The sequence below is a fragment of the Trichosurus vulpecula genome, chromosome 3, assembly GCF_011100635.1.
Source record: "Trichosurus vulpecula isolate mTriVul1 chromosome 3, mTriVul1.pri, whole genome shotgun sequence".
Classification (NCBI taxonomy): domain Eukaryota; kingdom Metazoa; phylum Chordata; class Mammalia; order Diprotodontia; family Phalangeridae; genus Trichosurus; species Trichosurus vulpecula.
The window spans coordinates 312,375,966-312,387,442 of NC_050575.1; the positions used below are offsets into that span (position 1 = coordinate 312,375,966).

The following is an 11,477-nucleotide window of genomic DNA, read 5'->3' on the forward strand; positions in this document are numbered from 1 at the left end:
CATAAACCAGATTTAGAGCAAACCACATTAATCTGCTGAATTTTAATTTAGAATTATAGAATCACAGATTCATAGCTAAAAGAGAATTAGAGGCCATCTAGTCCAACCTCCTCATTTTATGGATGAAGAAACTGAGACCTAGAGAGGGGATATTATTTATCTAGAGTCACACAGGCAGTCATGGACAGAGCCAGGGTTAAATCAAGCACTATTTTCCCATCACCAAGAGTCAAAATTGTTGGGGTCTTCTTTTTAATAGCCAAAAAATCCCCTACAAATAAAAGCAACCAGTAAATCTGCCCATGCTGAACCTATACATTTCCTACAATTGCTAAATGAGTTGAAACTGAACTGCTACTCAATTTTGATAAAAATATGCAGTGTAGCATTATATAAAGATTGCAGCAATAAGGGTTAGGAAAATGTGGATTCACAGCCTGCCTATGACCCTAGCTACTCTATGTGTCCATGGGTAAGTCCACTTAAACTCTGTAAGTCTTAGGTAACTCTCTCTAAAGTTTCTTAAAAACACTAAGGTTTATCTTCTAAGTTAGCACAGGTTTTGATCTGCATGGATGGAGGAGTTCCCATATTAATGAAATCACTGATCTTTGAGGTACTCATTCATGACCCATCTTTGTGCTCATAAGATCATGGGACTTAGATCTAAACGAGATCCTAAAGGTCACCTATGGTCCTGTGATTTTTGATCTTTTTACAACTGAGAAAACTGAGGCCCTGAGAAGTTGTGACTTGCCCAAAGTAACAAGTAATATATAATCACAAATCTGCAGGGACCTCAGAGTTTATCTAGTCCTTCTTCCTCATTTTACAATTAAGGAAACTGAAACCCCAGAGACAGTAAATGATTTGCCCAAGGTCAAAGCAACAATAAGCTACAGAGAACATATTGGAGCCCAGGTCCTCAGACTCAAAATTCATCACTCTTATATTATCACTTGTACAATTTCTGCTTTTAAAAATTCTCCCATATGTTATTGCAAGTTTTTATAAGGACTTTACCTTGTCATCATTATTTTCTTCACTATTCACTATGCAACATTGTCCTGTCTCTGTAAAGAAAAACCATCTTTCTTGGCCTCTATTACTTCTTGAGGTTCTTCTGAGGTGCCCTCCTCTCTTCATCTTGCTGATTTCTTTCCCCAAATCATAGAATTTGAGAGTGGTAAGGGAATTCAACACTGAGTCCAATTCACATCCCTAAGATCTTGAAGATCATGTGATTTTAGAGTCTCGATTAATTCCTTCCCACAGTTACGAATCAATTCAAATCTGGTAAAACTATCTTGACCTAGCAATTCTTTAAGTCTCAGATGAAATTCTTCCTCCTTCACAACATTTTCCCAGATCGCTCTAGCACATAATGATCTCTTGTTTGCATTTCTGTCAGACACTTACAGTTATTTCCCTCTTGAATTGTTAATTTTTTTGTATTTATGTCTTTTGTCCATAAATTGATTGTAAACTCCTTGAAGGTAAAGACCTTCACGAAGGCACAATACCCTAAAGGTAGCAATCATCAAAATATTTAATGGCTTATAGCCACCCATACACACAGGCCTCATTTTGTGATCATAAAAAACTGAATTTCTACAAATCAGATAACATTTTCAACTGATCTTTGTTTAATGTATTTAACATTCATTTAATAAATATTTATTGAAGGTCTTCTATATGTAAGGCACCATACTTGATAACTATTCCGTGACAAATGCTCGTAATACTTTAGTTTAGGTTTTCCTACTCTCAACAGAGTACTATTTAACAGAATAATGAAGTTCATACCAACATCTAATTCATGCTTTATACTCCTAGATTACAAAGTTCCAGTTGTCTCAGAACAAGTCATACCTATATAGCTAAGAATCCATAATAAATTTAAAGCCAACTCACATCCACTGAATACAATTCTTCGACCTTTTCTGAATGAGTTTGATTCCATGCAATACGTTGGTGATGTCATATACTCTTCGTTTCCCTACTCCTAATATTGCAGCAACCTCTTTCAAATGAAGAACACCACCAGGTGCAGATTTGAGGAGTTCCATAAATTTTCGGGTATAACAACACAATGATGCATTATAACGAGTTTTTGATACTTCTGAGAAAACAGTAAAAACACTGTGTTAGTAAAATTTGAACAATATTCATGCGCATTACTCAACCATTAAAATTTTTTATAGGATTTTAAGATTTGAAGCTGGAAGAGATCTTAGCGATCATCTGATCTTATCCCATTTACTTCATAAATGAGGAAATTAAATGACCTGCCCAAGGTTATAAAAGTATAAGCAAGAGTCAAAACTCAATCTTTCCTCTTTACATTTTCACAGTAGTCCTATTCTGATGTTTCATTGTGGCATGGAAGTGATTAGGATTTTCAAAAGTTACGCCAGCAGTTTCCCAGATTGGAAAAACTTTAGGTCTAGAAAATGAACTATTTGTCTAGTTTGATTAAGTGTAGAATAGGCTTATCAATAGAAGAAGACAATGGATTTTTTCAGCCACAGAAACTCAAAAAATCTGTGCAGGTGGTGATGGTAATGGGTGATATGGTTATTATCACTGAAAAAGATAATCAGTGAGATCACGGATTTTTCAAAGTATCAAAATATCTTCTTTAGAACTATATAGACAGGAAAGGTCCCTAGGGCTGTACTTTAAGGCTCCAGTCATGTCCCTGCTCTGCTAAACTTCTTTACCAGTGACTTGAATGAAGGCATAGTTGACACATTTGTCAGATTTGTAGAGGACAAGAACCTGGGAGGGGCAGTTAGCATTTTATTTAACAGATATTAGATCCAAAAAGTTCTCTACAGGTTTTAACAATAGGGAAAAAATCTAATAGGATGAAATTTAATTGTCTCCTCCTAACTCAAATTCACATAAGATAAAATCTAATTTATTAAATTAATTTGATTAATGTAAAGTCCTGTACATAGCATTGGAAAAAAAATCAACTGAAAATTATAGCATGAGAGAAATGTAGGGGGGCAATAACTCATAAGAAAAAGACCTGAAGTTTCAGTACATTACAAACTTACTATGAAGCTGTTAACAGTACAAAATGGCAGGTCAAAAAGTTGTGATTATTAGGCTAAATTAACAGAAGTACAGTATCTAAAAAAAGCAAGTCCCCTTAAACTTAAACCTTGTCAGAACTCATGCAAGATTTTATGTTAAGTTTTGGACATCAGATTTTTGGAAGGTAAACTTCAGGGGGTAGAGATAAGGGTGTCCAAGGTTATTAGAGGACTCAGGACCATTTAATAGTACTAATTGAACAGAACTGGAGAAGAACTGGCAGCATGCATTTGACTTCCAAACAGATTATAGAATCACAGATTTGGAGCTTACAAGGGCCCTCAGATGTTATCAAATTCAGCCCCCTTATTTTACAGATGAGAAAATTGAGTCTGAAGGAGATTGAGAGACTTGCCCAGTGTCACATAACTAGTAAGTGTCTGATACAGAATCTGAATTTGTCTTCTTGACTCCGAGGTCAGCATTTTATATAGTGAGCCGCCTCCTAAGAAAGAAGAATTAGGATTTATTCTGCTTGGCCCCAGAGAAGAGATTAAGGTCCAAAGGGGAGAAATTACAGGAAGGCAGCCTTCAGCTCAAATAAAAGGAGTACTTTCTTTTTGAATAAGCTACCTTGGGAAATAGTGAATATCCTATTACTTAATAACTGGAGGCTGGATGCCCACTTTTCAGGAATTCATGTTTCAGGAAAGGATGGGAGTAGATCACCTCTAAGGTTTCCTCCAACTCAAAAACTAGATTTCAACAGAATGACCACAGGCAACAGCCAAGACACTTACGGGAAGTAGTCAACCTATTCCCATGATTTAATCTCCAGTGATTTCTCACATGAGATTTGCCAAGTACTTTAATATTCCAACAGAGCAAGTACCTTTAATATAATATCAGCAGCATCATCACCATCATTACCACTAATATTTTTGCTTAGTCCCAGAAAATACAACTAGGAGTAACAGATGGTAACTAAAAAGGAGCACATTTAAGCTTGATATACACATAATGCAATATAATGTAAAGTAAGGAAACACTTCCTAACAATTAGAGCTATCCAAAAGCAGAACGTGCTGCCTCGGGAGGCAAGGGGTTCCCCTTCACTGGGGGTCTTATGATGTAGATTGAGGAGAGTCTATTTTAGGTATGGTTTGGACAGATGGACTCTAAGGATCATAGATTCCACATAGGCAGGAAATACATTCGATATAATTTATTCCAACTTCTTCAATTTACAGATGAGGAAACTGAGACCCATAAAGATTAAATGACTTGCTGAAGGTCACACAGTTAAGAAGTAGAAGGCCCGGGATTTGGACCTAAGTGCTCTGGGGCTCCAAATCCAGGTCTTTTGCTACTACGTCCTTCCAACTACGGGATTCTATAGTGTTTTAAGATTTACAAAGTGCTTTCCTCACAACAACTTGTTAGTATACAAATATATTAGTACACGTACTAATATGCCCATTTTACAGATAAAGAAACCAAGGAACTTAAACAACTCATCCACAGTAATTGAGTTAGTAAGTAAAGAAGCAGAATTTGGTTACAGGTCTCCCGGATGCCCAGCCTGGTGTTCTTTCCACTATACCCCGCTGCCTCTCATCTTTTAACAAAATATTTTTTAAAGTATTTATTTATGATACTCATGATCTCTCATGATGTTCTTTTCTCCCTTTCTATGTAGTATGACTACAAAAATATCTTGGAACTTTTCTGAACCCTTATTATGTAACAGCTCACCCACAAGCACTGTGATTCTTTAATTCTTTTAACATGTATAATTTAAAGTCTTTTTTGCACAAAAATAAACTCTATACAACTTAACAATAATTAAGTTGTCACATCTGTAGACTATACTTTTTAAGTTTTTATTGATCTTTTCTATTTTTGTACTACTTTCATTTCCAATTATATCCTCACCCTTCTTGTTCCCAGAGAGCCATCCTTTGTAACATGGAATAAAAGAGTTTTAAAAAGCAGCTCAACAAAACCAATCAACACATCAATGGAATCTAACACTACATGCAACTTTCCAAATCTATGGTTCCTCATCTTGCAAACTATATATTAATGAATGCACAAAGGTAATTAAGATTTTAAACACCATTATGATGTCTTTTTCTTGCTTCCTTAAATTGTTATATTATGTTGATTTTAAAATATAAAAATGCAAATTGGATATTTTCCCCCTGGATTTCATAAGCATTTATTTCCATTAATGTTGGTCAGGACCGTGCTATATAATAATCAAACACCCTGACTCAAACAAAACTTAAAGCAAGACATCAGCATACTTTTCTCTCTCAGAGGAAATAACAGGACATATCTCTTAATTGCAGTAAGCCTGACCATTTTCCTCAATGGTGCTGCAGATGATATGGGGAATAAAAGCAACTAATACCCAACCAAGGCATGACAGTAAATGTAATTGTAACTGGGATTGAGACAGAAAAAGAATAAAACATGACCTAAGTTTTTGAAAGGCAGCCTTCAACAGCAATATGTATCTCTCTCCAGATACCATGAAATCCTCTATACTGCCATAACTGACTTTCAAAATAATGCTGAACCAATACTCACCCTATTATAATACGGCAATGGCCTTAGAAGCTTTGCCAGAAATACACCTGTTACCAAAGAAAGAGCATTCTTTACTATATTCCTAGCTTCTTCCAAGAGATTTATTCATATTTTAAAAAGCTGAATATGCACAGGAAAATAACCTAAATATATATTTAACTACATAAAATTAAATTATACAATATTAAAATATATAATATTTCACTTACTTTTCCTGGGAATCTTTTCTTCTACGTTATTTTTTATTTCTGGTAGCTTCAAAAAAAGGAATATGTCAGATTGTATTTAGTTGATAAATTACAAAAGATAATATAAGTAAATAGCATTTCGATGGGTTATTTTTTGTCCCCTGAGGTGACAAACCAGAGCTGGCAAAGTTTTGTCACCTCAACCAATTTATGTCTTTAGCATTAAACCCAATTCCTTCTATTCTCCTCTGAAAGCATGTGGTTTTATAAGTTTTTGGAAGAATCATAGATACAAACAAATTCCTGCATAAATACAATATTAAATTCTCCTTTGTAGCAAAGAAAAGCAATAAAATGTTAATTTAAAAATTAAAACAAAAATAAAAACAACTGCTACCATGATCATAGCTGACAGGGTATTCAACATTCCAAGATAAGGGAGAGAAGTATATTTCATTCTATGTTTTCCCTATCCAGACTTGGTCAAATTACTCATAGTTTGGCTTCCTTTTATTGTTTTTTTCATTTACATTATTGTAATTATAATGCATATTTCCTCCTTTTTCTACTTCATTCTGCATCAATTCATATGTCTTTCCATTTTTCTCTGAATTCCTCATATTTGTCAGTTTTTCTTTTTTTAATTTTACTCTGAACTCAAGAAGTAAAAGAAGCATTTCCATAACACAGTAGAGTAAAAAAAAAGATGACTAAACATGAAACTACAAATTTATTATATATAACATACTATTCCTTTTTTTTCTTCCCTCTCTGTCTAGTGCCCTAGACATGGCTACCATAGTATGTATGTACGTATATATATGTATATATATGTATATATAAAACCATTCTATACATACTTCTATTTATCAGTTCTTTCTCTAAATGCAGATAGCATCTACCTTCATAGGTACTTTATAGTTAAGTTGGATATTTATTTATAGATATAAAAGGCCTCATTTTTGATACTTAGACTGTCTCAATGCTTTTCCTATACTAATATTGCAGAAAGCAAGCCCTCATCTAACCCTTGAAAATTTTCTTTTACAGAACCATTTCATTACTTTGGTATGTGCTGATGTTGGGTTTGACATATACATAACTTTCTAAATACACATCTCCAGAGTTTAAGTTTCTTTCTCAAGTCTTGAATTCTCTATATGACAAAAGGATATCTTCACATAACAATTTTGTCCTACCAGAAACTTAATATAATGACACCTCATTTACTTGGCATCACTGCAAAACCATATTAAATGTGTTTTCTAAGTCACAAAAAGACCTTGGGTGAGTTTTGGTAAAATGTGCCAGGAAGTAGTGGGTTTGCATTTAGAGACTGAATTTAGAGACTCAACAAGCACCTACTATGTGCCAGGTACATTATTGGCTCATAGTAAGCACTTTAAAAATGCTCGTTGACTAATTAAATGACATAAAAAGAAAATAGTCCTTGCCCTCAAGTTCACATTTTACTGGGGATGGGGTGGGGACAGTGAAGAGGGGAGGACTTGGACACATATAAGTAAATACAAATTCCATCCAAAGTAAATACATTCTTGGTCAGGCATAGATACTAGATAAACCCTGAGGTGTCTTCCATACCTTGAGATCCTAATTTTCTGATTCTGTGACTATGTTGATGACTGATAAAATGAAGGTAAGAGGTAAATCCAAGAACCACAGCAGAGGGGGAAAAAAGACACTTTAAACTGATTAGCCTCTATTTGAAACAAAATCAAGTGAAGGGAGACCCACCCCGCCCCCAACACTCCAAGGCAGTCCATTCCAAATCTGGTCATCTTAAATCATAATTAAAGGAAGTTTACCCCTATATTGAGTCAAAATCTTCCTATTTTCAATTACCATCGCCAGCTCCTAGTTCTGTCTTCCAGAGACAAATAGAACAGGTTTTATTCCTCTTCCACAAGGTAATCCTTAATACAAATGAAGTTAGCTATCATGTTCCTCTGAAGCCTCCCATTCTTCAGAATCAGTATCTCCATTTCCCTCCATCAATCACTGGTCTCCACTGCTCCTCTGGACACACACCCATTTGTCAATGTTTTACTTAAAATGTGGTTCTCAGAACTGAACACAATACCTCAGACATGGTCTGATCAGGGCAAGTTCGTCGGAAGTTTTAAATTCTTTCCTTCAGCCACTGTGCCTTCTCAATACCACCTTGGCTAACATTCACATGTTTGGCTGTCATGATATTACCATCTCAGATTGAGCTTCCAATCCCCTAAAGTCCCAGTTTTTTTATATTACTCCATCAAATTTATGAAATTAATTTTTTAAACTCAATTATAGAACTATTAGAGTTTATCTTTTTAGATTTAGCTCATCATTCTGGTGTGCTTGAGATCTATTTGGATCCTAAGTTTGTCATTTATTGTCAGCCACCCCTCTTAACTTCACAAATTTGGCAAGCATGATTCTATGGCTTCAGAATTGTCTTTGGATCTTTGTATTGCTGAAAATGGCTAAGTCATTCACAGTCAATCATCATATAATATTGCTGTTACTGTATATAATGTTCCCCTGGTTCTGTTCATTTTACTTTGCATCAGTTCATGTAAGTCTTTCCAGGTTTTTCTGAGACCATCCTGCTTGTCATTTCTTATAGTACAATAGTATTCCATCACAGTCAGATACCACATCTTGTTCAGCCATTCCCTTGTTGTTGGACATCCCCTCAATTTACAATTCTTTGCCACCACTAGAAGAGTCGCTATAAATATTTTTGTACACATAGGTACTTTTCCTTCTTTTTTTTTAAATCTCTTTTGGGATACAGATCTAGTGGTATTGCTTGGTCAAAGGGTATGCATGGTTTGCTGATTGTTTTCTCTGGAAGTCTCACCCCATTCCAATCCATTCTCCACTAAGCTGTCAAAGTGATCTTCCTAAACTGAAGGTCTGACCAGGTCACAACTCTATCCCCACTCCCAATAAACTCCAGTGTCTCCCTATTACCTCCAGGATCAAGAAGAAAATCCTATTTGACATTCAATGCCCTCAATAACCCCCTCCAGCCCATTCCATATACTTTATAGTCTTGTTACACCTTATAACCCTCCCCTTCTCTCCTCCAATGTATTCTTTGATTCAGTGACACCGGCTTCCTCGGTGTTACCTGAACAAGACGCTCATCTTTCAATTCTGGGCATTTTCAGTACCTGGCATGTAGTAGGCTCTTGGTGAATTTTTACTGAATTAATGAATGGTTTGTCCCTCAAGCCTAAGATGCTCTCCCTCCTCATTTCCACGCCCTGGCTTCCTTTAAGTCCCAGCAAAAATCTCACTTCCTACTGGAAGCCTTTCCAGATCCCCCTTAATTCTAGTGCCTTCCCTCTGTTCATTACTTACAATTTATCCTAATACACTTGTTTCGAGATAGTTGTTTGTATGTTGCCTCCACCATTAGACTGTGAGCTCCTTGAAAACAGGAACTGCATTTTACCTTTGTATCCTCAGCACTTAGGACATAGTAGGCACTTAATAAATACCTATTGATTGACAAATACCCCTCCCTCCTCTTGACCTAAGCATGGAATTTAGAGCTGTAAGAGACCTTAGAGATAATTTAATCCTTATTTTACATAATAATAACAGTCACCAAATATATAATGATTTAAAGTTTGCAAAAATAATGTATGTCACTGATGATAAAACTGAAGCTCAGGAAGGTAGATGTAGATTAAAACCCAACTCCTCTGATTCCATATCCACCACCATAGCTGCTTCCAAAATTCCAATTCCCTGAATGACACTGAGCTAGATTTCCTCTAAACGAGATAGTGACTGGGTTAAACTACAGATGGGGTCTAGACAGTGGAGACTTGGCTAAAAGTAAAGTCTTTTAGCTTGTTAAAATAATTGAAACTAAGCATGAATGATTAATAGTATTTACTCCTAAGAAGTCTTTTTTAAAAGTAATTTGTTACTCCAGAGGAACTGTTAATTTGTTTTTAAAAAAGAAAAAAAGGTATAGGGAGATAGTGCCCCCACCACATGCTTAGTCACTGTCACCTTCCACACACCAAACAATTCCACTTCCTTCGGAGTTCAGGAAAGTCAATGCCCCAGGTGAGGCACGAGAGCCTGCAAAATGAACCCTGAAAACCGGTGCGTGTTAGAAAACCAAGTCACTTTCGCAGTAATTTTATCAATCACCGCAGCTCCAGGCACAGCGGTAAGTGCTGGAGATACCTGGAAAAGCCAAGGCGAGGAAGGACCAAGCGAGCCCTCGAGCGACTCACGAGCTTCTTTTAAAAGTCCTAAAGGCATTAAATACGTTTGGGGCGGGCCAAGCGCAAAATACCCGTTAACTGAATGACTGACAGGCTCCTTGCGCGGGATAAATTCACGGCTAAAATCCAGAAGGCGAAATCCACAGACCAGGGGAGGGGAGGAGACCTTCTTAAGGCTTGAGCAACCTTGGAGGCCATTCATTACAACCCTCCAATTTTACAGGGGAGGAAACTGAGGCTTGGGGAGAAGAAATGACCCAGTTGTTGCTGCTCCAGACCGGGTTGCCTTGGCTCTAACCAATCAATTTCCCGATGCTTACGAGGAAGGTTCGTAGAGGGAGGGAAACCTCTCCCTGCACCGAAATCCCGGGCCTTTCCCGGAATTCGAAGTCCAAGGCCCTGGGTGCAAATACTGGATCCGGCAGTGAGTGCTTGGGCGAGCTGCAGTTTCCTCTGCCTGGGCCTCAGTTTCCTCGTCTATAAAATGAGGGGTTGGACTGGAGGACGGGAAGAAAAGACAAAGCGTCGTCTCCCTCCCCACCCCAACCCCCACTCACCGGGAAGCTCTCGCTCTCCTCGTCCGAGGCCCCGGGAGCACCGCGGCGATCCGGGCGTGCGGCCCCGGCCCGGGCCGGGTTCTTCGGCGCGGCCTCGGGGGCTCCGCCCCGCGTCCTCGCGCGCGCCCCGCTCATCCCGCCCGCCCCGGGCCCCGCGCCGCCGCTCGCCGGCAGCTGCCCGTGCCCCCCACGCGGCGAGCCGAGCTTTCCCGAGCCCGCCACCCGCTACCCACGGGTCCCTCGGCCGTCCCGGCTCCCGGGCTAGGCCTCCTTCCCTCCCTCCGGCACGACTCCCGCCTCTCCCTGCTCCCTCCCGCTGCTCCCTCCTTTTTGCCGCCTCTCCCTGCACCCTCCCCCCTGCCCGATTCTCCCCTCCTGCAAGCTCCCCGCCTCTCCCCCCTTCCGAGCCACTCGCTTCTCCCTCCCTTCTGCCCGCCTCTCCCTCTTCCAAGCCTCCCACCTCTCCCCTCCCTCCCTCCTACGCCTCCTGCCTGTCCTCACCCTTCCAAACCTCCCGCTTCTCTTTCCCTCCCTCTCCTAAGCCTTCCTTTTCATCTTCAAGCCTCCCGCTTCTCCCTCCCTCTTTTGCAAGCCTCGCACTTCTCGCTCTTTCCCTCCAGCACGTTTCCAGCCTCTTCTTCCTTTTCTTACAAGTCTTCCACTTGTCCCTCTCTTCCAACCCTATCCCCTCTCCCAAGCATTTGTGCCCTATTTCTTCTCTGGCTCTGCAGGCCTTCCGCTTCTCCCTCTTCCCACCCCCCACCCCGCCCCGCCCCTCCCTCTTTTTTTTTAGGGAGGGTGATTGGGGTTAAGTGACTTTCCCAAGGTCACAGGGC

General features: G+C 39.0%; 1 pseudogene; it reads right to left on the reverse strand.

The window, feature by feature from the left end:
- LOC118842532 overlaps positions 1-10,776 on the reverse strand; it is a 34,480-nt pseudogene extending 23,704 nt beyond the window's left edge.
- Between the last annotated feature and the right edge of the window lie 701 nt (positions 10,777-11,477).